This window comes from Telopea speciosissima, chromosome 8, assembly GCF_018873765.1.
Source record: "Telopea speciosissima isolate NSW1024214 ecotype Mountain lineage chromosome 8, Tspe_v1, whole genome shotgun sequence".
NCBI lineage: Eukaryota > Viridiplantae > Streptophyta > Magnoliopsida > Proteales > Proteaceae > Telopea > Telopea speciosissima.
Window position 1 is genome coordinate 901030 of NC_057923.1, and position 27487 is coordinate 928516.

General features: G+C 41.5%; 1 protein-coding gene and 1 long non-coding RNA gene across 8 annotated transcripts in view; both read right to left on the minus strand.

The window, feature by feature from the left end:
* The window catches only part of LOC122671474 (importin-13), a 144508-nt gene that overhangs the window by 102224 nt on the left and 14797 nt on the right, over window positions 1-27487 (minus strand). The window lies entirely within an intron of this gene.
* Window positions 185-26992, minus strand: LOC122671475. Its single transcript, XR_006334353.1, has 5 exons — window positions 26879-26992; window positions 19284-19292; window positions 6846-6851; window positions 3834-3838; window positions 185-198 (listed from the first exon to the last, which is right to left on the minus strand). It is a non-coding gene; the product is annotated as an uncharacterized LOC122671475 (long non-coding RNA).

Genomic DNA, 27487 nt, shown 5'->3' on the forward strand with positions numbered 1-27487 from the left:
TTTAACATTTTAAACCTAATCCATGCATTAGTTTCACATAGAGAACACCATAAATATTACTTGTGGTTTTAATCCAAGTTTGATACTGTATATTGTTCTTCGACATGGTATCGAATAAGATTTGACCGGAACATAACTCCTTCAATATAAATGAGATTTAAGCAATCTTGGATTTGTTAGAAAGCTTTGATTTGATAGCTTTCCAACAAGTCCAAGATTGCTTAAATCTGATTTATATCAAGGAGTTATGATCGTCAAACTTAATTTGGTGTGTAAATCTTGTCAAAATTGCTCGAATGAAAATATTTTTTGGACATCAAAACAAATGAATATTTTACCGCACTTTAGGTATATAGCAATGTTTTACCATAGTAGGATTTATGGAATTTTTAGATTTGAGAAAAACACCAGCATTAGAAAGTTGAAAATTGCACCTACCGCTGAAAATCTAGTTTTTGTTCTTGAACTAGGGGGTTGCCTTTTTTTCCTTTTGGAATTTGATTTTTTAACTATTTTTATTGGATTCAAATAGGGAGATATTTGCTTATTTAGGGATAATATCTTAAGCATATAAATACAAATACAAAAACATTTACTGAAATCATGTTAGACATAACTGTCTGTCTGTCCTAGTTTTCGGCCTGGTTTCTGGCAGTTTCTAGCATAAATACCTGTCTGTCCTAGTTTCGAGCCAAGTTTCCCCTAGTTTCGATGGGCATATGTGTCGAAACCACAGAAATATGGTCGAAACCATTGAAACCCGATCGAATCCATCAATTTTATAAAATCTCCCTTCAACTCGTCTCGTAAAACCTGCGAAACCGAGTTAACTCCGCGGTTTCGACAGGTTTCGGTCGAGTTTTTCTTCCATGGTCGAAACAAGTTGCCGCGATAAGTCAGGTCTATTCGCCAAGATTTGGTTTTGTCATTGCTTGCTTCAGCCTGCTGTAGGTGCGCCAACACCCTAAACTAAGTCTGTTGTGGTTGTTCGGGGTTCCTCCCTTGCCTCCTCCTCTATAAAGGCAGGGTCTTATAATTGGTTTCGCGTTGTTTGTTCTCCCCCTACCCCGTTTTCCTCTACTTTGTTAATGAAATTTTTATTCATCCAAAAAAAAAAAGATTGTGCGAAATAAGCCATATTAGAGAGTGTATACATCGTAGACTAACAACCTAGGGTCTGAAGTCAAACTACCATTTTGGGTGTGATTTTCCAAACTTGAGGGTTCCACTATGTTTAAAAGGCCTAAAATAGGGTGTCTTACGAGTTTCATGACCTAATTTGGCCATTTGGCCCCCAAACCCAATCATCGAAATTCCCAGAAAAAAAAAATACCAAGTTTCGGCCAAAATTTTGGTTTCAACCGAAACATTTCGGCTTCGAGCCTGACTGAAACCAGGCTCGAAAATGAAACCTCGAACCTTGGCTGTAACTTGCAAAAAAGAGGACATTCATGTATGAGGCATGGTACAAAATTTCACGATATATCGCCGAAATTTCCCGAAATTTCGGTAATTTTGACATTACCGAGACCAGATGGGCTTCCGAAATGAAAAAAGTTCAAATTTCGTAGAAATTTCAGTATATTTCGTAGAAATACTGTGTATTGAGCAATATATTTTGGTACATTTCGGTATATTTTGGTAAATTTCATAGAAATACTTTGTGTATTGAGTATTGAACTATTGACTATTATGATGTTTATGAGTTATGACTTATGCACTTATGACTTTATGAGTTTAAACTTTAAAGTTTAAACTAAAGGCTACATTTGACTTTATTTTTGTTTCATTACTCTGTTTAAATTTCTTATTATGTCTTTTAGTACTTAAACAATATGTATTTTTAACTATTTTATACATCAGGGTCCGACCGTATACAGTCAATCAAGGGTGCAAACCCAAAACACCACTTTGAGTTCATTTTTTTTGCAATATGAAGGTTTAAATATGTTTATTTAGCTTAAATAAGGGTGTACATGAAGTATCAGGCCTTAATATGGCCCAAAACCCATCGAGATGGAGTGCCGAAATATGGTAGAAAAAATACCATATTTCGGCGATATTTCGGTATATTTCGGATATCTCGGTAGGCCCGAGATGCCAATATATCGCGAGATATTGAACTATGGTATGAGGTTCTTTGGTTTGGATTGTATATGGAATTCAACCAAAATCTCAGGCCAACCAGAGCTATATCGAGAGAGTTCCAACAAGAGCTTCTATGATCACGTTACCACTAATACAAGAAAGGGGAAGAAATCTGAGAACAACAATATGACAAGGAGAAGGACAAAGGATTAAGGAGGAGAATAGAGAAAGATTAAGAAGAATGTTTGGGAGGAGTGACCTTGAGGGAAGGAAAGGGCCAGAATCATAGGGAGGGGGAAGGAGAATAAAACGACAGCCAAACTGCCATAAGCCATGCAGGCTACTACCAAACAACTCAATTTTCCATTTGTCAAATCTGTAAAATTCCATCGTAGTTACAGCATACATAAGAAATTAAACTCTTAGAATTTAGAAACTGTAAATCAAGTAGCAGAAAATAGAGAAGGAAGAAGAGGAGAAAAGGAGGAGAAGAGATGAGAGTTTGAGAGCCAAGAGCAGCTCACTCAAAAAAATGAGAGAGGGCTGCAATATCTTTACTACTAGGGTTAGAGATTTACAAGGGTAAAAAGGGAAAAACAAAAAGCATAAAGTAAATAGGAGAGAGAATATCTCTCGGTATTAGCGCCAAAATGCTTACGCTAATCCCAAGAGGGATATTCCTCTCTCTTAACACTCCCCCTTAAGCTGGAGCATATATATCAATCATGCCCAGCTTGTTACATGTATAATCAACCCTCCCACTTCCTAAAGACTTAGTAAAAAGATCTGCAAGTTGCTCTCCTGTCTTGATATGCTTCGTAGAGATTACTCCGTGCTGAAGTTTTTCTCGAACAAAGTGGCAATCTACCTCAATATGTTTGGTTCTTTCATGGAACACTGGGTTGGAAGCAATGTGTATTGCTGCTTGGTTATCACACCATAGTTGCATTGGTGAAGAATCCTCAAACCCAAGCTCCATCAATAACATTTTCAACCAAACAAGTTCAGAGGTTGCATGTGCCATGGCTCGATATTCGGACTCCGCACTTGATCGAGCCACTACACTTTGTTTCTTACTCTTCCAGGAGATAAGATTACCTCCCACAAACACACAGTAACCTGTAGTTGATCTCCTATCAATAGGTGACCCAGCCCAATCTGCATCTGAAAAACCTTCTACTCTCCCATGTCCATGATCAGCATAGACTAATCCTCGTCCTGGAGCCTTCTTAAGATATCTCAAAATTCTGATAACAGTATCCCAATGAGAAGTGCGAGGAGAAGACAAGAACTGACTTACAACACTCACCGGAAAGGCAATGTCGGGTCTGGTGAAAGTCAAATAGTTGAGCTTTCCAACAAGTCTTCTATACTTCTCTGGGTCTACAAGGACATCTCCCTCATCAGCAACAAGTTTGACATTAGGATCCATCGGGTTATCAAGAGGTCTACACCCTAACATCCCAGTCTCTGTAAGTGGATCAAGAGTGTACTTCCGCTGCGAGAGAGATATACCTTTCCTTGACTGAGCCATTTCAACACCCAAAAAATAATTTAATTTTCCCAAATCCTTAGTTTGAAACCTCTGTTGTAAGTGAGACTTCAAACTCTTAATGCCTTCAAAGTCATCTCCAGTAATGACAATATCATCCACATACACAACAAGGAAAATTCTGCCTGTGGTGGTCCGACGATAAAAAAAGGGAATGGTCACCGTTACATCGAGATAGACCAAACTCAAGAACAACTTCTGTGAACCGACAAAACCAGGCCCTGGGAGACTGTTTCAGGCCGTACAAGGACTTCTTCAACTTACAAACCATGCCACACTCCCCCTGAGCAACAAACCCGGGAGGTTGCTCCATATAAACCTCCTCTTGGAGATCTCCATGAAGGAACGCATTCTTGACATCAAGCTGGTGTAAAGGCCACCTATGAGTGGCCGCAAGAGAGATCAAAACCCGAACAGAAGTGTGCTTAGCAACAGGAGAAAAGGTGTCGGAATAATCCACCCCATAAATCTGAGCATAGCCTTTAGCCACCAGGCGGGCTTTAAGGTGAGCAAGAGAGCCATCTGCATTAACCTTAACAACATACACCCATCGACAACCTATAGCAGACTTCCCAAGAGGCAACGGAACAAGATCCCAAGTGTGGTTATGTTCCAAAGCCTACAATTACTCCTCTATAGCTTTCCTCCAGCCAGAACTAGACAATGCCTCTGCAGTGGTCTTAGGAACAGGATGAGATGCAACAGTAGATAAACAAGTGCTAAAAGAAGTAGACAAACCAGAATAGGAAACATGAGCAGAAAGAGGATGGCGAACACAGCGACGCTTACCTTTGCGTTGAGCAATGGGAAGGTCCAAATCGGAAAGTGGAGTAACCAGTGTAGGACCTCCAGACGGTAAAGACGTGGCACCAGGGAGAGGAACAAGAGGGGCAGCGGCTTCTTCTCTTGAACGACGGCCATAAACTTTGTGAATTTCAGGTCGAGCTTGTGTAGGGATAGTAGCAGGTGGAGGAGGTACCGGCACATGAGTATGAATAATATAAATGGGAATATCCGCATCCAAATCAAATGAAGTAACTGGTGTGGTGGAATATGGCTGAGACTCAAAGAAAGAGACATCAGCAGTAATAAAATATTTCCGAAGAGTTGGAGAATAACACCAATACCCCTTCTGAAGACGGGAGTAGCCAACAAAAATGCACTTAAGAGATTAAGGGTCCAGCTTGGACAACCCAGGGGTGTGATCCCGAATAAAACAAACACACCCAAAGGCCCATGGAGGCAAAGGAAACAAAGAGTCAGAAGTAAAGAGCAAGGAATGAGGAATGCCCCCTTTCAACAAAGAAGAGGGCATTTGATTGATGAGAAAACATGCAGTCAAAACAACACCCGCCCAAAAGGGTTTGGTCACCTTCATTTCAAAGAGAAGGGACCGAGTAACCTCCATTAAATGGCGATTCTTCCGTTCCGCCACACCATTTTGTTGAGGTGTGTCAGGACAAGAAGACTGATGAATAATGCCATGAGTGGTCATGAAAACATTAAAGGGAGCAGAAAAATATTCGCGGGCATTGTCACGACGCAAAATCTTAATATAATAACCAAACTGATTTCTTATTTCAGCAACAAAAGTGGAAAAGATAGAAAACAATTCAGATCGACTTCTCATTAAATATAACCATGTAACACGAGAATAGTCATCAACAAAAGTAACAAAATACTTAAATCCAAGAGTGGATGTTACAGGACAAGGACCCCATACATCATAATGAACCAAAGAAAAAGGGGCAGTGCCCCGTTGATTGACTCTAGGAGGATAGCTCACACGGTGGAGCTTTCCAAACTGACAAGATTCACAATCTAAAACTGAAAGAGAACGAAAACTAGGATAAAGTTTCTGCAAACTCTGTAAAGAAGGATGTCCCAACCGACAATGTATCTGGTGAGGGGATGAAGTACTTGAACAAGCAACAGAAGCAGTGTCCTCAAGAAGATATAGCCCCTCTGATACCCTGCCTCTACCAATCGTCTTCTTCGTCTGGAGATCCTGAAAGACACAACCATCAGGGAAAAAGGTTACAGAACAATTATAAGCCTTAGTTAGTTGGCTAACAGACAAAAGGTTAAATGGGAACTGAGGCAAATATAGAACTGAAAATAAAGAAATGGTAGGAGTGGGTTGAACAGTACCGGTACCCTTAACTGTAGCAAAGGAACCATCAGCAAGGGTAACAGTAGAAAAAGAGTTATGTAAAGAGGAAAAGATACCTGACATCCCAGACATATGATCAGACGCCCCAGAATCAATAATCCAGGGCCTAGAGGTGGAGAAGCACGCAGTGGCATTACCTGTCTGGACAAAAGTAGCAGTGGAGGAAGCCTCCTGAGAGGCCTTTCCCTGGCTGTACCGAGCATACTCCTCCTCTGTCATGGTCAAAGAGACACGGCGCTCCTCCGTAGGTACAAACGAGGCAGCGGGGTCAACACTAGCAGTGTTGGCTGTCCTGGGCTGAGATGGTTTGCCATGTAACTTCCAACAAAACCGCTGGATATGCCCAGGTCTACCACAGTGGTGACACACCATTCTTGTAGAGCCACTCTTCTCAGATTTATCGGGCAAGCCTGGAGAATGAGCAGAAGAAGAAACAACAGAGGTGGGCTTAGGAGGACCACGTCCCCCTGCACGGCTACTGCTCACAAGGGCAGTACTATCAATAGTACTCGAGTCTCGGGTAGTGTCTCGTGACACACGAAGAACCCTAGAAAATGTGTCTGCAAGAGATGGAACCTTGTCACTACCACGGATTTGAGAGCGAACTGAATCAAATTCGGGTCCCAAGCTACCCAAAAAGCTCATAACAGCTAACTGTTCCCGCTGGTTCTGCATATGTGTCACATCAGAAGTAATGGGCAGCAGTGCATTCAACTCCTCATACATATGCTTGAAATCAGCAAAGTGTTGGGTAAGTGGATTACCCTTCCTATCAACCCGATAAAATTCCTGAGATAACTCATAAATCCTCGAAAGGTTGTTGTGTCCAGAATACAACACAGCCAAGTAGTCCCACAGTTCCTTGACGGTGTTGATATGGGTGACTAGATCAACAACATGGCTGTCCATGGAATTCAGCATTTGTCCCAAAATTCGAGCATCAGTAATTTCCCATGAAGAGTCATCAATACCCACAGGCTTCACCCCGGTCAAGTGATTTTTTTCCCCCCTTCCAGTCAAAACTAAGGACACAATCTTCTGCCACTGTTGGAAGTTGTGACTCCCTTCCAACCTCTTAGATGTAAGATATGTGGATGAGGAGGATATAACCTCAGTCATCAATTTAGGAGTGGCATCTTTTGGGGTTTCTCCCATTCCGATCAATATAAAGAGAAACCAGAAATATCACTTAACAAAGGCCAAAAACAGTAGCAAAGTAGGTCAAAGCACTCTAATAAAGGCCAATATGCTGCAGCCAATAAACCACCAAAACAGATCCAAACAGCAGAAAAATAATCTCCAAAAAATAGTCCAAGATGCTTCAACCAATAACACCACAAGACAGATCCAAATAGCAGAATAATAATCTCAATCAAATAGACAGATATCCATAAACATAAAGCTCAATCAGCCCAACCGAGAACCAGGGGAATGAATCTAAGAATATTCTTCCGTTAATATCGAATGCAAACCACTCTCAGAGTGTAAAAGAGCAGCAAAAAATCGAGTCCCACAAGCACCAACAGAAACAGAGCATAGAATCGAGTAATATGCTTCAGAAATCAGCCAAAAAGGGAAAGAGAACATCAAACCTGAACAAGATGTCATCAATCCATCATAAAAACAGTCCTTAACCACACTAAAAATGGGGTGAAAGCACCCCCTGCTTCAGAAACTAAGTCGAGAGCCCAAAAGAAGTCGATTACAGCTGCACCTTCTTATTTCGTGGGGATGAAGGAAGCTATGGAGAACCAGGTGAAGAAGCTTAAGCTTGTATCCAGTAATCGAACAGCTCTGATACCATGTAAATCAAGTAGCAGAAAATAGAGAACGAAGAAGAGGAGAAAAGGAGGAGAAGAGATGAGAGTTTGAGAGCCAAGAGCAGCTCACTCAAAAAAATGAGAGAGTGCTGCAATATCTTTACTAATAGGGTTAGAGATTTACAAGGGTAAAAAGGGGAAAACAAAAAGCATAAAGTAAATAGGAGAGAGAATATCTCTCGGAATTAGCGCCAAAATGCTGACGCTAATCCCGAGAGGGATATTCCTCTCTCTTAACAGAAACCAACTCCAAATAGGAAACTATAATCAACTAGGAAACTACTACTTCTCTATGTAGCTATCTCCTACGAAATAACAAACAAACAAAGCCTTATCCCAACTTAATGGGGTCGGCCACTTGGATCCAAACAAAACAAAGTAGGGAAAACTGACGTCTAAACAAAGAAGAGGGGATGAAGAGATGGGAAATACAAAATGGAAAATGACAAATGAAAGATGGAAAATAAAAGGAAAAAATGGAAGGTGTAAGTAAGAGGAACGAGTCACAGCCCAGTAAGAGGAACGAGTCACAGCCCAATAAGTCAGGGGAATCTCAGCTAAATGGGTTCTGCTACATGGATCCTTGCCCTCCAATAGGCTCTATCCGAGGTCAAACTTGGTACAAAACCTAGACTATGCAAGTCCTTCCCCACAACTTCTCCTATGGTCATTTTCTTGCTAGTTTTTCCATCATCCAATCCACAACAAATCGAATGAAACCTGGCGAAAAAGTAGGCCTGCCCCTGGCTCTTTTAGCCACTTCAATCGGGACCATATCACTCCTCCTTACTAGGGCGTCCCTAGGCCTCCGTTGATCTTGACCATACCACCTCAAACGACTCTCTCGGAGTTTGTCATTGGTCAGGGAAACTCCTACTAAATAAAATCAAGAGCGAATTACATGCAAACCCCCCCCCCCATGTTTGAACCAACTACAAAACACCCCCGTTGTTTGGACATTTACATGGACCTCCCCTGGACTATTGTGAGGCCTACAAATAAGATATGTCCATTAAGTTGAAACCGTTAGTTGAAGCTAAACATTCATAAATGGCCATATTACCCTTCAATAATGTACACTGACCCTTTTACCCTTATGTTACAAAACCCAAACACATCTCCTCAACCATCATTCCAACCTCATCTTCCTCCATCTATCACCTCTTTCTTCTCAGGAGATCTGCGAACCTCCACTGTCCTTTCCGGTGATCTGTGAGGGAGGACCTCCACTCTCCATTCCGACGATCTTCGAGATGCGAAGCGGGGGAGATGAGTTGTGCCGGCAGCAGGGGTGGCAGTGCCCACCCATCCTCTGCAACACTATAAACCCACCCACAGCCCAATAGAATTGATCTCTATCAAATCTAAGGCCCTGAGACTGTAAAAACTTAAAAAATAATTCAGTTTTGGACCTTTCTCCTTCAAATCTCAGGCGCTCAGAGTTTTGAACCTTTGGTTGTTCGACCCACAGCCCAATAGATTGTAGCACAGAGGCTGTGAGAGAGAGAGAGAGAGAGAGAGAGAGTTGGACTGAGAAGGAGAGGGCCTGGGACAGAGTGAGGGAAAGAGATCGAGACTAAGAGGGAGAGAGATAGAGACAGAGAGAGGGAAAGAAAAAGACAACCAATCTGCGATCAAAAGCATCAATTCAAGGTTTAATTTCTGTTTCATCAAACCAGTGGTTGCTCTGTTTTATATCCTAGTTCAGTATATACTGATGTAATTTAAACCAGAGCCAATAATTTGATTTCTCCAAGACTTTGGGAAATCAAAGCCCTGTCTAGGATATACACTCAACCAAAAATTTGGGGCTGTCTGAGTTTTTATTTGCTAGATACTTAATTATCACCTTAAACCTGCAATTCTTGATTCCAGAATTTTTACATTTCTAATTACTCTTAATCTATGAATTAGATTAGGATAATATTTTGGGAATCATCAAAGCTATCCTAGGAGAGATCTCGATCGATCTTTGGACCGGATCATCTTTCAAATATTGGAACTACACCTCAAATGGGTAGTCATGGTTTTCTTGTCTTTGAGATCTACCCCATCTAGGTTTTGAAGATTTCTTGGGCATTTTAAGGTTATAGGTTTCCCTTCTTGGGTAGGGGAATAATTAGTTGGAGTTTGATAATGGTGGAACCATCAACAGGGGGTGGGGGCAAGGATGGGAGGCGGGACCGGCAGCTGGGGTGGGGGCAGAGTTGCAAGAGAAGGAAGAAGAAGAAAGAAGAGAGGTACACCTTGCGCCGGAGAGTTGCTGGGCAAGGGGAGGTCCGCCGGAAAGTTCTATCTTCTTCACCTTTGCCAGAGATGGTATGTAGCAAACCCTATTTGAAAATCGATTTGGAGATTTTAGGTTTGGAGGATGTAATAAGGGTAAAAACGGTATTTTAATTTTATCATTTTAGTTTAAGATATAATAAGGGTAAAAATATCTTTACATTTCAAAATTAACACCTCACTAACACCGTCAGCCTTCATGGGTACGGACATAATTGTTCAAACAATGGGGGTGTTCTGTAATTGGTTCAAACATGAGGGGGGTACATGTAATACATTCTAAAATCAAATAAAATAAATAAGAGAATTCAAATCATCCTAATAAAGAAAAAAAATATGTAATTGCTAGTATTGTTTTGTTTCTTCCCCTCCCCCCCCCCCCCCCCAATCTGGGGATTCTCTGTTTTTCTCTTCCATTTGGTAAAGAATTTTTATTCCCCCAAAAAAAAAATCTAATTTATTCTATTAGACCCACCAAATCTAGATCCGGTTCTCAGTCTGGGTTCTTCATCAGATTCTGCCTGGTCCAAGGAAGTGTTCCTGCATCAGATCTTACCAATTGTTCTATTATACACTCACACCTTAAAACCAACGTGGCAACATCCTTCTTAGACATGAAAAAGCTGGCACTCCACCAATTCATCAGCTCGCCTCTTCATTCAACAAGTTCAGCAGGTTTTGCTCAATAGGTAGGTTAATTGAGCAAAGAACATTAACAGCATACTGGGCATATAGGAGGTAACTCATTTGGCAACTCGGTGAAAACCAATTTTGAAAACTTAAAAATCAATTACTGCACTTGATGCGGCTCTTCCAACTAACCTCACCTAAAGTCACATTGAAGCAATAATATACCTTACTTTCTACCCAGCAAGGGGAAGCAGTTTGCAAATAGAAAGAGAGCCTCTTTCATGCTCTTCAACACAGAAAAGTGTCACACAGCTGGGGATAGGTGGTGCAGCACTGCGCACATGAGCACAGCACAGCAAGTGATGCAAGCCAAGTAGTTGCCCTCTCCCAATTGACCTTTGTAAGCAAATTAAGAGACTTATTATGTTCAACTGGCTTCAATTAAATGTCTCATTCTTTCCAATAATTTCCACTTTTATGAGCTTCCAATTCGCCAAACCATCCAACAAGTAGTAAATTCCAAAACTTGAAGGAATAAGAAATGCTGACAGATGAGATAACACATTGGAACATGCTGCTCCAACGATATTTCTTATATCAAAAAAATCATAGGCATCCCATAACTACTCAATCACAATAGCAAAATCTCCCTCAACCACTAATTGCTGAACATCGATGATCTCCCCAAACTTGGCCCATTACCTCAATGGTGATAGAGTCTGTCATGCACAAAACACCTAATAAAACTGATGTCTCCCCAAATTATTTTTAATTTGGAAAAAGGGGACATAGATGTAGTTGAGCGCTTACTACTTCTTGAAAGGTTTCAGAATTGTCAACTCCCAATTTTCTGCATCAAATGCACAGTTTGCTTATGATACGCTTGTTTTTTGTAATGCTTATCACTGGTGAATGAGAAATATGAGGATTACCCTTGGGTGCTTTGAGGTAACTTCCGGTTCAAGATAAACCATTAATCCACAGAAAAAGTGAAGTGACTACTGATTAGTGTGGGGCATGAAATGAATCTGGATCAGATCGGCTGCCTCAACTGTAAGGAGGTAACTTTCCTAGTACCTTCTAGGGATTATGATGCAGATCAAGAAAGGTTCCATCACAAGTATTCACACTGGAACAAGCCCAAATCTTAGTCTAATGGGTTAAATAAGTAGCCTAATGGGTTTTTTTTTTTTTTTTTTTTTGGGGGATGAAAGTGTAATCACACAAACCACACACCAATCCCAAAAGGTTAACTAGTAGCCTAATAGGTTAGTGTTAACAAAACAATTTTAATGAATGGCATGAATGATCAATACGACCAGGCAAGCCCTTTATTTATAAGGAGAAAAATTACAAAAAGAGGACAGATTTGTCTCCACTCTAGCCTCTACTAGTAGAGTCGGCAATACATAAAGAAACATAAATATAAAACCCAAAAAGATCAGAATACCTCCCCCCCATAGTATTCTGGAGTACATTATTCAACACTCTCCCTCAAGTTTGTGCATAAATGTCAAACATGCCCAACTAGACTAAAGCAGGATGAAACAACTTTCCAGACAGTCCCTTGGTGAAAATTTCAGCAAGCTGATCAGCAGACTTCACAAAGGAAATACAAATCAGTCCTTCTTCCAAATTTTCCTTCATAAAATGCCTATCCACCTCAACATATTTGGTATGATCATGCTGTACTGGATTATATGCAATGCTGATTGCAGCTTTGTTGTCACAGTACAACATCATAGGGAGAGGAACAGAAACACTAAGGTCTTGTAGCAAACCTTTCAGCTATCATAACTCACAAATGCCTTGTGCCATAGCACAAAATTCTGCTTCAGCGCTAGAACGAGCCACCACATTCTGCTTCATGCTACGCCAAGTGACAAGATTGCCACCTACAAAAGAACAATACCCAGAGATAGACTTCCGGTCAGGAGAACCAGCCCAAACAGCATTAGTGTATGTCTCTATCCGTAGGTGATCATGAGGAAACAGGAGAATGCCTTTCCCTGGAGCTGACTTCAAGTAGTGAAGGATATGAAGAACAACCTTCATATGGGAAGAGTAGGGATCATGCACGAACTGACTCACAGTGCTCACTGCTATAGCAATATCTGGACGTGTGTGTGAAAGATAAATCAACTTCCCTACCAACCTTTGGTACCAGCTTTTATCAACAGCTTCACCCTTCTTTTCCTTAAAACAAACATTAGCTTCCATAGGAGTATCTGAAGGGTAACATCCTAACAAACCAGTTTTTGTCAACAAATCTAGAATATACTTCCTTCGAGAGAGAAATATGCCCTTAGAAGATGTGGCAACTTCAATTCCGGTACTTTCTTAGATCCTTAATCTCAAACTCCTGTCCAATAAAGGTCTTCAAACGACTAATTTCATCACCAACATTGCCGGTTACCACAATATCATCAATGTAGACTATAAGAACAGTGATTTTTTCACCATCTCTTTTAATACAAAGAGTGTGATCAGCATTACTCTGTTTGTAGCCTACAAAAATCATAGCCTTGTGGAACCTACCAAACCACGTTCGAGGTGACTGCTTCAACCCATAAAGTGCACGCTACAATCTATACACTTAGCCTTGGGTTTTGTCACAAGAGAACCCTGGTGAAATATCCACATACACCTCCATCAAGTTCTCCATTAAGAAAAGCATTCTTCACATCCAGCTGTTGTAAATCCCATCCAAGATTAACTGCACAAGATAACAAATCTCGGACACTATTCAGCTTTTCAACAAGGGCAAAGGTCTCCTGGTAATCAATCCCATATGTCTAAGTGAACCCTTTCGCCACGAGTCGTGCCTTATATCTATCCACAATGCCATCCACCTTCTGTTTCACCACAAACACCCACTTACATCCAATAGGTCTTTTCCCTGGTGGAAGAACCACAAGCTCCCGTGTGTCATTTTTCTTTAAGGCTTCCATTTCTTCCATCATTGCTGCCTTCCACTTTCCATCTGATAGAGCTTCCTGCCAATTTTAAGGAATACGAACAGAAGAAAGAGAAGAAACAAATGCACGAAAAGATGGAGAAAGGGAATCATAGGAAACAACATGGGATATAAGGTGTTGAGCGCAAGCCCTAACACCTTTGTGAACAACAATAGGTAACTCAAGAGAATAAGTCTTACCAGGTGGAGAAGTAGGTTCTGGATCCAGGTTCGGCAACTGGATGAGTACTGGTGTTGTAGTGGATTGAACCTGCTTATGTCTAGTTCTGCCCCTTGTATAGACCTTCACATTAGAATAATCAATCCTCCTCTGAAATTCACTAATGGTTTTCTGGACTGGAGTGAGCTCCCACTGAATAGGAATGTCACCATTATCTGTAGTCTACCCCTGTACAAGAACCTCTCCCCTTGAAGTAGAGGGAGGAATAAGAGCATAAGGAATAGGAACAGACTCATCATGAACATACTGAAGGGGGGGGTTCTATGGTCAGCACATCTTCACTAACACTCTCCCCCTAAAGATGTGGGGACGAATAATAGGAAAGATTCTCATGAAAAACCACATCCATACTTACCATAGTATGTCTGGTAGGAGGATAATAACACCTGTACCCCTTTTGGGTGGCAGAGTAACCCAAGAAGATGCAGCAGAGGCCACGGGGTTCAAGTTTACCAGGGGATCGAGAGTCCCTAGCATAACAAACACAGCCAAACACTTTAGGGGGAACAACAAAGGAAGAGGAGCCATGTAACAATTCAGCAGAGGACTTGGACCCAAGAACCCGAGAAGGCATCCTATTGATTAAAAATGTTGCGGTAAAGATAGCATCCCCCCAAATAAGAAGATGGAACATTTCAAGCAACTAAAAGAGCTCTAGCCACCTCCAGGAGGTGACAATTTTTTCTTCAGCCACATCATTTTGGGCTGGAGTATCAACACAGCTAGTCTGATGTATAATCCAATGGGCGGCAAGGTATTTTGGGAACTAACCTTCCATATACTCTGTCCCATTGTCCCTCCTCAAAATTTTGAGAGTAGCATTAAACTAGGTCTAAAACATCTTATGAAAGTGCTGCAAACATGAAAAAAACTTCATTTTTTTTGTGCATTAGGTAGACCCAAATGAGTCAAAAGTAACAGTCTATAAAAGAGACAAACCAACGATGACCAAAAACAGTAACTTTACGACTAGGACCCCACACATCAGTATGAACTAAATGAAAAAGGGAAGAACTTCTTGTTACAAGAATGAAAGAAGAATGGGAGAATGGCTTGAGTGAATTATTTCCTTCACTCACAGCCCCTTCATTTATATCTTTCACTTATAAGCAGAATTACAATACTGCCCTTGTATAGCCGACTATGCTTATAACAGGGAATAAACAAGAGAAAAGGTAGAAACCCCACAATACCCTTATCAGGTTACATAACTCAACACTCCCCCTCAAGTTGGTGCATAGATATCACACATGCCCAACTTGACTAGACTAGGATGAAATAACTTTCCACTTAACCCTTTAGTGAATACATCTGCAAGTTGGTCATTAGATTTCACAAAGGGTATACAAATCTGCCCACTTTCTAACTTTTCCTTGATAAAGTGTCTATCGTTCTCCACATGCTTGGTACGATCATGTTGCACGGATTGCGAGCAATACTGATTGCTGCTTTGTTGTCCCAATACAACATCAATGGACGATGAACAGAACCACCAATATCCTGGAGTAAACTCTGAAGCCACAATAGCTCACATATGCCCTAGGCCATGGCACGGAATTCTGCTTCAACGCTAGACCAAGCCACCACATTTTGCTTTTTACTTCGCCATTTGACAAGGTTACCTCCTATAAAGGTACAATCGCCTAAAGTGAACTTTTTGTCAGGGTTACCACCTCAGTCAGCATCTGTGTAAGCTTCAATGCGAAGATGCTCATGTGGGGACAGGAGAAGCCCTTTCCCTGGAGCTGACTTCAAGTAGTGGAGAATACGAAGAACAGCAGCCATATGGGTGGAGCAGGGATCATGCATGAACTGACTGACCAAACTAACAGCAAATGCAATGGTTGGTCTAATGTGGGAGAGATAAATTAGTTTACCCACCAACCTCTGATAGGGCCCCTTATCAACAGGATCACCATCCTTCTCTTGTAGACGATAAGTAGCCTCCAAAGGGGTGTCACATGGGTGACATCTTACCAAACCAGTCTCTGAAAGTAAGCCAAGAACATATTTCCTTTGGGAGAGAAAGATGCCTTTGGGAGAACGGGCAACTTCAATCCCAAGAAAATACCTGAGTTGTCCTAGGTCTTTTATTTCAAATTCTCGTCCTAAGAAAATCTTTAGATGATAGGCTTCATCTGCATCATTGTCAGTCACAACCATGTCATCGATATACACTATGAGAAGAGTAACCTTATCTCCATTACGCTTGATGAACAAGGTGTGATTAGCATTGCTTAGTTTGTATCCTACACAGATCATTACCTTATGGAACCTGCCAAACCATGCCCGAGGTGATTGTTCAGCCCATATAATGCTCTCTTCAGTCTGCAAACCTTCTCATGAGTCTTGTCACAAGAAAAACTTGGAGGGACCTCCATATAGACTTCCTCCTCCAGCTCTCCATGAAGGAATGCATTTTTCACATCTAGTTGCTGCAAATCCCAGCCAAGATTGACAGCATATGATAGCAGAACCCGAACGGTGTTCAACTTTGCCACTGGGGCAAATGTCTTCTGATAATCAATCCCATAGGTCTGGGTATAGCCTTTGGCCACCAGCCTGGCCTTATATCTGTCCACTATTCCATCAGGCTTCTGCTTGACAACAAACACCCATTTGTATCCCACTGTTTTCTTGGCCTAAGGAAGAGCCACCAACTCCCATGTCTTATTTTTGGATAAGGCCATCATCTCTTCCAACATGGCTGCTTTCTACTTAGGATCTGCCATTGCCTCCTGCCATTTTTTAGGAATAAAAACAGAGGAAAGAGAGGACACAAAAGCACGATAGGAAGGAGACAAAGCATCATAGGAAACAAAATTCGTAATAGGATGTTTGGTACAAGATCTAATGCCGTTACGGACAGCAATGAGTAAATCAAGAGAGGGATCCTTACCAGGTAATGCATCAGAATCTGGATCTGGATCAAACTCCGACAGTTGGAGAAGTGGTACAGTAGTGGTAGTCTCAACTTGCTCTTTGTGCTTCCAGATGTAGACTTGATCAACAGGAATTTGACTCACAGGTCTGCGCTCCCCCTGAATAGGAAGCAAACTAGAGACAGAAGTTGGCTCACCCTGAATAGAAGATGGTAGAGGATCAGGCACATCTTCAAATACTGAATCATGCTCCCCCTGAAGAGGTGGCTGAGAATAATATGCCAGGGATTCGTGGAAGACAATGTCCAAGGTAACAAATGTATGCCGAGAAGGTGGATGATAACATTTGTATCCTTTCTGAGTAGCAGAGTAGCCCAAAAATATACATCGGATGCTCCGAGGATCGAGCTTACCATGAAGATGATGATTGCGAGCATAGCAGACACAACCAAAGATTTTTGGAGGAACCACAAAGGAGGAAGAACCTTAAAGGAGGTCAACAGGAGTACGACCATCAAGTACAAGGATAGGCATACGGTTGATGAGGTAGGCACCAGTGAGGATAGCATCACTCCAATATTGAGGAGGAACCTGCCGTAAAAACATAATGGCTAGAGCTACTTCCAAAAGGTGCTGATTTTTTCTTTCGGCGACTCCATGCTGGGCAGGGGTATCTACACAGTTAGTCTGATGGAGGATGCCATTCTCAGCCAAATAGGTTTGGAACTGACCTTCCATGTATTCTCTGCCATTATCACTCTGCAGAATTTTCAATGTGGCATTGAATTGGGTCTGAATCATATGATGGAAGTGCTGGAAACATCGAAAAACCTCACTCTTGTGCCACATCATATACACCCAAGTGATCCTACTAAAGCAATCAATGAAGGAAACAAACCATCGATGGCCAAAAATAAAAACACAACGGGTAGGGCCCCACACATCAGTATGAACTAAAGCAAATGGAAAGGTACTTCTTTTATTGAGTGAAGAGTAAGTAGAACGAGTCTGCTTAGCGACACAAGCTTCACATAAAAACTCATCCTTGTTACAACTTTTAACTACCTGAGGAAACAAAACAGCTAAAGTTCGAAGAGGAGGGTGACCAAGCCAACAATGCGATAGATGGAGATCCGAAGAAGTTGTTGTATGTAGCTGATGAGCCGAAAAAGAAACTGATGGTGGACTAGTCTGACCCGTGTCGAGGATGTAGAGACCACCATGTAACTTACCACCCCCAATCGTGTCGCCTTCCACCAGATCTTATATGACACAATGAGAGGGAAAGAAGGTTATTTTGCAGTTTAAATCTCTAGTTAAACTACTAATGGAAAGAAGATTAGTAGGAAATGAAGGAACATGCCAAACAGAATTTAAGGTAATAGTAGGAGAGTAGTGAATGGATCCCTTTCCATGAAAGGGAGAAAGGGAACCATTAGCTACTCGAACGGTATCCTTTCCAGAACAAGGAGAATAACGATGAAAAACATTGGAGGAACCAGTCATGTGTTCAGTGGCACCGAAGTCTACGATCCAAGGACTGGAGACCGCCAATGCACAATGACTATCGACCGGAATTCCTGAGGCAAAGTAAGAACCAAGAGAGGCAGCAGGTGCAGGTGTAGTAGAATGTGCAACGGAAGACGGCTGGAGCATGCGATGGAGGGCTAGTAGCTCATCCATAGTGAAACCAGTGTCAGTGGAGGGGATTGTAGCAATAGGAGCAGTAGCTTCAGTCAAATTTGTCTTCGGTTTGAGCTTCCCCTTACCTCGTTTCGCCTCAAAATCAGCAGGCTTCCCATGTAACTTCCAACACTGAGCCTTAGTGTGATAGGGCTTATGACAATACTCACACTTGACAGGCTCTTTGGAGGCAACATTACCACTGTCAGTAGTGGCAATAGGAGCAAGACTGGAGGTAGTCTGTAGGGCAGACTTGTCAACAGTAGGAGCATGTACCATCACAGCCTAACGAGTCTCCTTTGTATGAACCATGGCAAAGGACTGCTCTGATACCATGGTTCAACACTTGCATTCTAATGGGGTCATACTACACATTCAGGCCGGCCAAGAAGTCGTACACATGGATACTGTCGATGTATTTACGGTAGGCAACAACATCAGTAGGTGTACAGGGATGATAAGTGGAATAATGATCCAATTGCTGCCACAAGCTTTAGAGGGCAGCATAGTAGGTAGAGACAGAAAACTCCTTCTGAGTGAGGTCATAAGCCATTTTGCGAATCTCATACACCTGGGCAGCATTCCCAATACGCCCATAAGATTCATTGGCGGCACTCCAGATCTGATTGGCTGTCTCCAAAAGCATGAAATTGTCGGACAGATCTGGTTGTATAGATTGCAAGAAGTAGGACATCACCATGGCATCATTGGACAGCCACTTCTCTTGCGAAGCCCCAATGGTAGCTGGCATGGGGCTAGTCCCAAGTATATGGCCAGCCAGCCCTCGACCAACAATGGTCAAGTAAGTGGTCCGAGACCACTTGAGGTAATTTGTCCCATCGAGCTTGATAGGAGCAGAAAGTGGAAGAAAGTCTGTCCGGGGCTGTCCATCTTGCCCAGAGGTTGCAGAAGAGGCATTTGAGCCAGTCATGATGATTCAAAGAAATGCTCCAATAAATGAGGCAACAACACAAGAACTTACTTGCTGAAAAAAGGCAACAGCAAAATCCCCAAGAAATCTCCAATAAGATAGGCTGAAATATTGACTAGTTTACTCTTCAATGATGATGGAAGAAACCCTCAAAAATTCACACCAAACTGTGAAGGAGAACTATAAGGGACAATTTATCAAACACCTGGTGAGCACACTTGTCTGCTGAAATCGATGAGTGTTGATATCTTGACCAATACTTGGAGGAAGAGCCTCAAATTTGGATCAAACACTCCTCTAGAATGAGGGAAGCTTCCCTCAAAAAATCAGCGGTAACAGATAAGAGAAACCCCACATCGATTTGAGTGTCAGGGTTTTGAAAAACTTGACAATGAAGATATCGATTTGCGGGCAGAAGGGCTGAGGCTGTTGTTGAAGGATGCCAATTGGTGTAGAAAGACTATTGATAGCAGCTGGCCAAGGGTGCTGATGTAGATCTTCAAGGATGGAAAACTCGATCTCCAATGTTTGGGCAGATTCGATCTTCAAGAGATGAAGACTCCAAAAATCGCAGAAAGTGGCAGCAGCTTATCAATCCAACAGCATCTTCTAAACCATAATCTGATTGAGGTAGGTAAAGGACAGCACAAGATCAATCGATCAGCTCATTTGGGTTGTCTGTAGTGCAGATTTCAGACCAAGAAGAAAGGGAGAAGAAGAAGAAGGGGGAGAAGGTAAAGAAGGTCGAAGGTGAAGAGAGGACTGTTAGAGAGAGGAAGAAACGATGGGCTTAAAGCTGGTTCTAACCCTCGATCAGATTAGCTCTGATACCATGTTAGAAGAATGAGAGAAGAATGGAAGAATGGCTAGAGTGAATTATTTCCTTCACTCACAGCCCCTTCATTTATATCTTTCACTTATAAGCAGAATTACAATACTGCCCTTGTATAGCCGACTATGCTTATAACAGGGAATAAACAAGAGAAAAAGTTAAAAAACCCAAAATACCCTTATCGGGTTACATAACTCAACACTTCTTTTATTAGAAATACGATAAGTTGAACGTGTCTATTTAGCCAAGACACAAGCCTCACAAAAAAAAATCTTCCTTATTACAAGTTTTAACCCATGCTGGAAATAAATGGGATAAAGTTACTAAAGGGGGGTGTCCTAATCTAAAATGCCATTGGTGTAATTCAGAGGAGAAAGAGGAAGGCTAACATAATTGAGAAGGTAATGCTCTTGGAGGAAGATGACCATCATCGAGTAGGTACAATCCACTATGCAATTTACCACATCCAATCGTTTTCTCTATTTCCAGTTCCTTAAAAACACAATGAGTTTGAAAAAAAAAATAACTTTTGCAATTCAGATCTTTAGTAAGACTACTAATAGAAAGAAGATTAGTAGTAAACTTAGGAATATGTAAAATAGAAGACAAAGTAAGAGAAGGTGAGCAGCTAATGGATCCTTTTCCTGAAACGGATGAGAGGGAGCCATCAGCCACTTTTACTTTATCCTTGCCAGAAGTACGAGAATATTTATGAAAGAGACTGGAGGAACCTGTCATGTGAACAGTGGCACTGGAGTCTATGATCCATGGAGATGCACAATGACCAACAAATAATATACCTGAACGGGGAAAGTGGGAACCTGATGGAGTGGAAAAACTGGCAGGAAGAAATGTAGTGGAGACAACAAAAGTCTGTAACATACGCCTGAAAGCCTGTAATTCTTCCTGGGAGAGACCATGTTCAGCAATGGGGATTGTAGCTACACTTTCAGCATGATTAGCCTTGTTTTTAGTTTTACCACGACCACGTTTGGCTTCAAAATCAGCAGATTCCCATGTAGTTTCCAGCAAGTAGCCTTGGTGTGATATGGTTTGTTGTAATGTTCACACTTAACAGATTCCTTAGTGGAAGAAGTAGCCGTAGGAGCTGTAGGAGAACCATCAGTAATAGTAGCTGGGCTGGAACCAGCTTGTAGAGCAGACCGATCTACAGTAGAAGTATGGAGCATAGCAGCCCTACGAGTTTTCTCAGTATGTACCAAAGCATAGGACTGCTATAGTGTCGGGAAAGGAGACCGGCTAAGAACTTGCACTCGAATAGGGTCATACTCAACATTCAGACCTGCCAAGAAGTCATAAACACGGATTTTGTCAACGTGTTTGCGATAGGCAGCAATATCAACTGCAGTAGAAGGCTGAAAATCCGAGTAATAATCCAATTGCTGCCATAAACTCTTGAGGGCAGCATAGTATTTAGAAACTGATAACTCCTTCTGTGTGGTGTCATGAACCTTCTTGCAAATCTCATACGCCTGAGCATCATTCCCTACCTGCCCATAAGTCTCCTTGGCAGCATTCCATAAGTGATGGGCTCTATCCAATAATAGGTAGTTGTTAGAGAGGTCAGGTTGCATAGAGTGTAGCAAATAGGACATCACCATAGCATCATTAGACACCCATCGATCCTAGAGAGAACCAGGTTCAGCCGGCATTGTGGTACACTGGTACTCCCAATAATATGTCCAGTAAGTCCTCAACCAGCAATGGTCAAATAAGTAGACCTAGACCACATTAAGCAATTGGTTCCATCAAGTTTGATAGGAGCAGCGAGAGGTAAAAAAACTGTTCATGTCTGTCCATCACTTCCAGAAGTGGCAGTAGTAATATCGGAGCATGGCATGCTTGCAAACAATCAATCAATAGAACAAGCAAGAAGGTTGAAGCAATCGGCCAAAGAAGAACCAGAAAAAGGAATCGATGTGTAGAAATCGATCCAAATAGAGAGGACCTAAATTTTTTCAAAAAAAGTCAGAAAAAATTGCTGATATCTAGGTCAAGTGGTCCTCTTGTATGAATAAAACACCCCTGAAAAAATTAGCAATAGGAGACAGCCCTAACCCAAAAATCGATAAGTGTCAGGGTTTTATAAAACCCTGACAGTGGAGATCGATATTGGTTAGGGGGCTTCAAAAATTGCTGTAGAGCTGTGACAAGTGCTGTCCAGGACTACCAGGATGGATCTCCAACAAGGAATACAAACCTTCAAAGTAGAGAGAGGCTTGGTCTTCAAAAAAAGGACAAACTCCAAAAATCACAGAGGAGAGAGTCAGCAGCTATCGATATGAGTTTCTGTTTAGAACATTAAGTGATGAGGTTGTATTGAGGGCAGCATCTAGATCATATGATCACCTCGTTAGTGCTGCCCTAAGGTGGAGAATGAGAACCAAGAAGAAAATTAGGAGAAGAGATCAGGCGGAAGAGGGAGGAAGAAAAAACGATGGGAGGGGGGAAGGGTTTTGAAAACTTAGATCAGAGAAATTGGCTCTGATGCCATGTTAACAAAACAATTTTTAATGAATGGCTTGAATGATCAATACGACCAGGCAAGCCCTTTATTTATAAGGAGAAGAATTACAAAAATAGGACAGATTTGTCCCTACTCTAGCCAACTCTACTCAATACATAAAGAAACATAAATATAAAACCCAAAAAGACCAGAATACCCCCACGGTATTCTGGAGTACATTATTCACAGTTAGATCTGCTGCAAGAACTGAACCAGGATCTCATTAGAATATCTCTTCAGGAAGAACTAGAAGAAAATATGGGAGTATGGGACCAGTCGAAGAAAGGTTGGACATCCAGAAGGACATTTGCTTTTCAGAACAAGAGGTATATTTCAAAAGGAGGCATCTTGATCCTAATAAATGCAATTTTAATTAGTGTTCCAGTTTGTGTTATGTCCTTAATCATTAGTCTAGTTTTCTCTGCTGGTTCTTGTAAGGCTAGAGAGGTACTTTCTTTGGGATGATTAGGGGTACCATCTGGTCAGATGGGGCCAGATCACTCTCCCTAAAAACATGGGTTGGCTTAGGAGACCCTTCAGGGTTATGAATCAAGCCCCATGGTCAAAAAGTCATGGAGATTTAGTAGAGACCAAGACAGCCACAGGAGAGAAATGCTTACATCTAGATAAGGTGAAATGAGCAGATAGGAGACAATTGAGGTGATCTTCCGAGTATCTGCAGAAGGCCTTCTGGTAGTGGTGAATCAGTCTCGTGGTCCGCTTCTTCTTTGGGGTTGTTTAGTGCCAAGTTTGCCTGGGATCTTATCAGGCTCAGGGTCCCCTCTCAGTTTGGAGCAGAGTTGTTTGGTTCTCTAGGTGTATTCCCCATCACAGTTTCACAGTCTGGAGAGCTTTGTCCCGCTGCCTTCCAATTTCTCATTGAGCGGCAAATTTCCGTCCCTCGTAGCTGCTGCCCCTGTTGGACTGCTGATGCAGCACCAAGTGCCCATAGCCGAAGGAAGAAGAAGAAAAAGAAACAGCCCTGAACTTAGGCCTTAGTTTGGAGCCATAGCTTAGGTTTGCATTTAGTAGGTTCTATACTTAGTTTTATTTCATTTGTAAACTTAAATTGAACCGGTTCAAACAATGGTTCAATTTAAGTGATTTAATTAAGTGTTGTTGCTGCCCTTATCAGGTTACTAAGCTTAGTTTTAAATTTTAAGTTGTTTTAATTAGGTCCCCCCCCCCCCTCCACGATTTAAGTGAGGGAAGAGTTTAAATTGTATTAGGAGCCCATGGCCTTTTATTTATAAAAGTTAAATTGTGGGAGGTTCCCCCACAAGTTTATGAGTTTAAAAAAAATTGCATTGCTGCCTTGTGCTGCTGCTGCTCTTTGAGAGTGTATATCCTTGTGGTTCTATCAAGGTGGAAAGGGTAGGTGGATCTCCTACGACTCCTTACGCCGTGACGGCTGGGAGGATCTCCATTGAAGGTGGTTCTATCCTTCTCCATTGCTCAATCCAGCAAGTATTTTAATTTTCTGCAATTCCCTTCTTCTCCTAATCCTCTACAGCCTACCTTACAGCCCCCCTTTTATTTTTATTTGAATTCCCTAAACCCTAGTTCAGTTACAGCCTCAACCAACCATCAAAACTCATTCATAATTCAGTCACAGCCCCTTTACATCATCCCCTCCACTCGATATTCATCTCAGCCCTATCCAACCATCTAAACCCTAATTCCCCATTAACCTCCATTAAACCTAAACAGCCTAAAACCTTTTCAGACCTAATCTGCCATCAGAATCCCACCATATTTGGATCGAACATCCCCCTCCATATTTGGGAAACTCGATTAAAACCCTAATTTCAACCTAAATTCTAAAACCCAAAACCCAAAACCCTAACCCTAATTTTCTGAAATTCAATTTTGTTAATTAAACATCATTCAACCTACATTAATAGCTTCCCCTAGGCCTGTCTATTAATACCAGATAAGACTCATCCCCATATTCATAAATCTAACCCTAGTTCTGCCCTAATTCCCCAGTTCTGTCCATTCGAACCAGCAGTCCCTCTTAGATCCTGTTGCTTGGCCTCTAGTAGGATCCTTCTCCTATCTAGAGCTACATTAACTGCTTGTGCGTATGAGGATTACCTTTTATTTGATTGCACTTTCTCTCCCTCCATCTGGAAAGATCTCCTCCCAAGTGCTGGCCCATAAGCCGTAGAATCCTGCCTTTTGACAGAGAATGGATTTGGGTGGATGTCCTTTGCAGGGAAACAATGTTGTGATGTGGTCGGTAAGCTGGCTTTTGCAGCCACTATCCGCCACATCTGGTTTGAGTGCAACCTCTGTAGATGGAGTGATGGACCTCCAAGTCCAGGTCTTTTCAGAAGATCTGGGATTCCATCATGTTTGAAGTTAAAGCCAAGATTGACGCTGCCCCTTCCTCTTGTGTTGACACCCCCAGAAATAGGTTTATTGTTGACTCTTGGGGTTTCTCCCCCTCTAGTCTCCAGGTCCAAACCTCCCCTTTGTAAAAGCCCGGCCTTGTATATAGTATTCTCTTTTTTTCCTTCTATTGGTAATGAATTATTTATTCACCCAAAAACAAAATCTTACAGATTTTAAATAGAGGATAAATGATGCAGGTTTATCACCAAATTGGGCTTCTTTCCCTAGAAATAAGTTTAGGGTTGGGTTATAGACATGTCGGGCCTTTGGTCCCATGGGTTTTCTATGTAATAGGCCACTTTTTAGACCTAATTTTGGGGTACACAAGTCGCATACGGGATTAGCCCTATACTTAGTTTATTTTCATGTTTTAGTGTTTTAAATTGAACCGGTTGAACCACTAGTCCAATTTAAGTGATTTTAGAATATTCTTTTAGGATATAATCTTCTTAACTTAAGTTTTATTTTAGGATCCACACCTCTACACGAATTTTAGAGAGGGAGTGTTTTGTATTTAGACTCAGCCAAGGATTAGGGATTTCCTATTCTTAGGCTGCATAGGAATTTAGGCCTTTGGCCATTATAAATAAAGGCAAACCGTGGGGCTCCTTTTTACCTCACTGTGTATGAAATTTCTCTCTTGCAAGCTGCTGCAACTGTTCTTCTACTGAAGATTTGCTTTGTGTGTGATCAAAGCTGGTCGAATTGGTGCGCAATCCAATTGACACCTTGCGGTGTGAAGGCCAGGTGGTTCGTAGGTGGGATTGGAGTCTCATCCAATCGACACGCAGCAGTGTGAAACCCGAGTGGTTCTCTTAAAGTTCTAGCTTCAAGTTCAAGTTCCAAGATCCAATCTTTATTCAAGCTACTGCCATTACAAGCTGCTCCCGATTACTCCCTGCTACTGCAAGTAAGTGTGACAGCATCCCCATCCCCATACTTCCTTCTTCTAAACCCTCGACAACCCAACCCTAATCTCCCCCTATTAGTTTTTCCTATTTTTCACATTCTAAATTCTGCCCAGACCTAACTCTCCATTAGAATCACTTCAAATTTAAACCACAGCATCTCCAGCATACCCCCTCCACTTGATCCAGATCTTCTCCCCCATCCCATCATCAAAATCCTAATTCCCGTAACTCCCATTAAAATTGAAAACCCTAAATTACAATCCAGCAACATCCAGCCATCAACAGACCTTCATACCTTGGCCGAGTGACCCTCTCTACCCCTAGAGAACTCGACCTGAAGCCCTTGCCCTAATTCCACCTCTAAACCCTAGATTCCATCATTTCTATCTTTTCAAAAACCTGAAACCCTAACCTGCTACCTTTTAAGTTCTCCCACTTCTGCACATCAAACCATCACTAGACCAATACTGATAGACTCTCCTACACCTGTTTAACATAACCAACCCCTCAAACCCTAACCTAACCCTAACCCTAACCCTAATTTTGACTTAAATTCATATTTTACCCCAACCGGACTGCCTGTTCATAGCAGATCCTGCAGTACTGGTTCCTAGTGGGTCTTCTACCTACCTAGGACTACATTAATGAAATTGAAGGTTGGAAGAGCAATTGTCATAAAATCTTACATGGACCATTGGAGTGGAGAAGGTTGTCTCCAATACTTTTTCCCAGATCTTCTTAGAATTGATGAAGGATGCTTCACTCCTGGAGCATAATAAAATTAAGGATGATTACATTACTTGGGCTCCTAGACTCGACGGATATTTTGATGACTGGGAGATGTGACCTTGTTGAATCTACTAGGCCTCCATTTAAGTCAAGAAATAAACCCATCAATTGCAACAAAAAATAAATGGTGGGTTTAGAGGAATTGATAGAACTTAATTTGATAGAAAAAACAGATGGTACATGAATAAATTCAGATGGTTTTGTATACTAGATTAAAGGGTCTGGCATTATTATTACCGATGGGTAAAATCCATATCTGTAGAAAAGAAAGAAATATAGGAGAAGAATTCTTTATATGGTAAAAAATTCATTTATCTTGATTATTTCACAAGGAAAAAAAACCGGAAAACAAAGGATCTGTTGAATTTCAAATATTCAATTTCACCAATAAGATACGGAGGCCTCTACGGGATAGACTTCAACAGAAAACTGAAGAGTAATGGCAGCAAGTGATTGGGTTCAGTAGTTCCTCATATCAAATTATTGACTGTAGAGATATAGTAATATAGAGAAGACAAAACAAAATTGTTTGAAGCACCGACAAAACCGGAAGCACCCCTTGTTTCAAAGAGAAGAGGACGGGTTATTCACATTTCATTTGACGCTCAGAGGTGAATTGAAAACTAAGCAGTGGTAATTATAGAGATCCGGAACTTTTTCTTGCAATCCAGGATAGCGATGCTCTAACCTCTTAAATCTGCTAGTTAAGAAACTTGGATCCTGAAGCCCTGGTAAGGTCAAGTTAATCTAATGCACAAGAAGTAAAAATGAGATATAACAGTGGAACAC